Source organism: Rhagoletis zephyria, unplaced genomic scaffold (assembly GCF_001687245.7).
Source record: "Rhagoletis zephyria isolate East Lansing unplaced genomic scaffold, Rhagoletis_zephyria_1.1 Rzeph_scaffold_04118, whole genome shotgun sequence".
Taxonomy (NCBI): Eukaryota; Metazoa; Arthropoda; class Insecta; order Diptera; family Tephritidae; genus Rhagoletis; species Rhagoletis zephyria.
This window is the reverse complement of record NW_016161201.1, coordinates 27,580-31,781: the sequence shown is the minus strand read 5'-3', so window position 1 is coordinate 31,781 and position 4,202 is coordinate 27,580.

The window sequence follows — 4,202 nt, the reverse complement described above, 5'->3', positions numbered from 1 at the left end:
AAAGGGGGGGGGGGGGGGGAAAGGATATACAAATAAATGAAATTTTTATGGAGCGCTGTGCGATTGTGTGTAAACATCAAGCGATATAGACATACATACATATACCTACAACATGTATGTACGTACATTTATTTATTTGCCCAGCAGAGAAAGCTACTAGTTGTATACTAACCAAGTAGAATACCACCAATTAGCTTTTCAACTCAACCAGACTGTCTTCCATGCTCTTTCGTCCTCGCGGCATGGTATTTTTAACATGGCGATGTCCTACGAATTGTCAGTTGTCTAGCATTACATTACGCAACGGTATGTGCACCAAAATACTGGAGGGATTAAAATTAAATTCTATCCCATATTAAATAACGTAATCTTGGCTACCAGTGCTAACGGCTACATTATAAGACAAATTTTTTGGAAGGTAACGACGACTGCATCACCTTCTAGCCGCTTCTTCTTGGCCTAGTTAGGCCTACCGTTTGAATTTTCATTGTGGCACAAGCTTCGGCTAAATGTGCGCTAATTATTTTCTTGCGAAATATTTTAGAGACACTGGGTACAGCAATATCTATGTACCTACGCTGACTGTCCTACGCATTTTTTCCATGTAAAATATTTTCAATTTTTTTTTTATAAGGAAAAAAAGCGTAGGATAGTCTGCAAAAAATGCTCAAAAATTAACGCGAATTTTTAGTCATTTTAAAATTGCACATTATTATATTAATATTTAAAGGGCTATAAAACGGCATACCTGAATTCTCAGAAACTCTTATTAAAAAGGCTGCAATTTTGCTGAAGCTTTGCAGGTTTTTCCTAATTTTCGTACATATTTTCATACTTGGATTTAAATAGGGTTTTCTAACATATAATAATATATTTTAATATAAAATTAACAAATTAACGATGTAGCATGTGAAACATTGCGAATATTAACCAAAAAAAACTGATGCTCAATTTTGTGAGTAACAGTAAATATTTTATAATTTTGTTTTCAATCATCAAAAAATTTCAATTAAAGTTCGGCTCAAGACGAATTTACATATATATTCGCCGATTAATAAGCAGGTGAACGGTTAAGAATCGAATAATCGGATAACCGAATGGTCGGATAATTTTTGCGAGCCCTAATGAGGTAGCAATCGGAGTGTTTTTGAAAAGTTTTTATTTCTGAATTACATGTTTTTGTTTCAATTCAATTTTAACTAAGGCAATTAGATAATTCAAAATTGTATCACAGTNAGTGTTTTTGAAAAGTTTTTATTTCTGAATTACATGTTTTTGTTTCAATTTAATTTTAACTAAGGCAATTAGATAATAATTGTAAATTGTATCACAGTGTAGGGGTCAGTCGAAGGAGATTTAAAAAAGTTTTAGTTAGAAAAATGTTTAATAGGGTTGCCAACTTTTTTAAAAATTGAACTGCATGTGGAATGATTAATAATTTATCAGAAACTATCAGACCGATCGAAAAGTGACGTTTGGGGGTCAGTCGAAGGAGATTTAAAAAAGTTTTAGTTAGAAAAATGTTTAATAGGGTTGCCAACTTTTTTAGAAATTGAACTGCATGTGGAATGATTAATAATTTATCACAAACTATCAGACCGATCGAAAAGTGATGTGTACATTTATGTTTTATGGGAATTTTATTAGGTTTCATTTGCCGTATCGTAAACGTGATTAAGTGGAACCAGTTTTTTTTTTAGCAGAATAACGGTTAATTGCAAATATCTCGAAAACGTATTCATAGAAAAACAAAATTAACTAGATACTATTTAGAATTCAACGCTGAGCGGTCGCCGTGCTGAAAAAAATCGTTCAATGTTACAATGAATTAAACAGTGTAAAATTATATAGCAAACATCTTAAAAAAATATNTTTTTTTTAGCAGAATAACGGTTAATTGCAAATATCTCGAAAACGTATTCATAGAAAAACAAAATTAACTAGATACTATTTAGAATTCAACGCTGAGCGGCCGCCGTGCTGAAAAAATCGTTCAATGTTACAATGAATTAAACAGTGTAAAATTATATAGCAAACATCTTAAAAAAATATATTTAGGAACGTAGTATTATTATTAAATATATTAGTTACTTTATCACGTCAGTAATATAAAATATAATAAATTTGTTTGCAACTGCCACATAACAAAGCGGCGTTAAATTTAATATAAGCGGCGTAAGTCTTTTCGATCAGCTGTTTAGGCTAAGCCCAACACGTTGAGTTCAGGTAGCGTAAAAATTGTCCGCTGGAAAATGGAATGGCGGAAAGTTGCCAACTGTTGGTCTGAGCGTAACTACTCAACTGTGCGTTTCTAAGACAAACAGCCAACGGTTACCCAACAGCTACGACTTATGAACGCACCCATTGTAATTAAAGAACCGAAAGCTGGCACGCTGCATTTGTTACAAAACAGTTGATATCCCACTGCATACTTTCTAAGTTTGTAAATTTTTGAGACTGGCTGCCTTTCTCCGTCAGCGTGCATACCTACATACATAAGTGATATGTATTTATGTACATATGTCTCTACACTTTTGGAGTGCACCATACTGCACAGTTATGTATTTCAGCTTAGCGCTTGTAGTTGAACATAGCGTCGCAGCACTTCACACATGAACGGATCAACAGCGCGTTAAGGATTCAATTACAAAATACTTCAAAAATTGTGTAAGCGCGTGTGCTAACATATACATACATATACACGCACAGGCGCATATGGGCAGTGGTAGCAACAATACGCATTTTGTGCGCGTTATTTTTTTTGCACTTACTTACATTTGCCGTCCGTCGTTCGCTTTGTATGCCTGCCATGGCTGCCGCTCATTATGTGTCAAATGTGCAGCACGACAGGGCGTATGAATATTATCATCACGCACTTATTCGCTTGCATGTACAACTACACTCGCATACATACTATAACATAACCCAGTGAGTTTAACATAGAAAAGTACGGTTTATGTAAAAAAATTAGTTGCATGAAGTGTGTTAAAAATTTGCCTTTGACATTCCATGTTTTATAAAAAGATTTTTAAATATTATATATTACAAATTCTTAAAAAAATGCATTTAAGAGAAAAAATTTCAACTTTTTTCTCTGATTTTGAGATTTATAAACCCTTTTAATGTTAAGTGTGATTAAGCTTTTTATATAACATAAATATATTTTATTTTTAACATAGAAGTATTATTTCATTTGAAGCAGCCAAGCTGTCAACGGTCACTGGCGATGCAGCAGGCTATTTCTTTCTTTCGTTTTTAAATTTCAATGGCCGGTCAGTAAATTTTAATAGCCGGCAGATAAGTCACAAAAATATTATTCCGAAAATGATATTATTTCAAACAATTTTCAATCAAAGCAATAAATTAAATGACAGATGGAACGGAACCAAATGCTAACAATTTTTTCCCTTAATTTTCCTCAAACTTTTCTTAATTTAAGACTTATCAACCATGTTTGAGAAAAATTAGAGAAAATTTTTAGTTTCAAGTGATCAACAATGCTGAAAATAAAATTGAGAAATAAAATTTTCTCAAACGTTTGAAAATTTTGTTTCCAGTGTTTGTTGGGAAATAGCAAGTGTGTTATTAATTATAATATGGCGGCACTTACATAAATATAGACATATGTACATATATGTATATTAAATTTAAGTAAAAGTATAACAACACAAACAGCTGGATGTGCAAAAAAAAAACATAATTTAATATTATTTTAAGTTAACTCACGCGTAAATGCCATGCAGCTGCAGCCATTCTCTTCAAGTACGTCTGTCTGTCTTCTCAGATTATGCAGTCTATGTGTTTTTCATGCGTGCACTTTAATCTCACACTTAACTGAAATGAAATGAGTGTGTTTGTTTATAATTCAAAAAGGGCGTTCGCAAGGACGGCGCACAAACTCGTGGAAAGGGAAAAGAAACTTAACATACATTTTAATTCAGGGGAAACATTGTGAACATTTTAAAAACTTAAGGTCCTTTGTATTAAAATTAAGCCTTCCTGTTTTATGCATATTTCATCAAACTGTGCATAATCGTCTCATTTGGCTTGAAAATTACACAGATTTTAAGTTTCTTAACAGGTGGGAACCCTATTAAAAAAAAAATTCGTTTGACCCCTATTTAAAAATGTCTCGGTTATCTTGTATATTAAATTGATTTTGAATTACTAAATAAGTGGCAACCTTCTTTGAATAGCTTTTT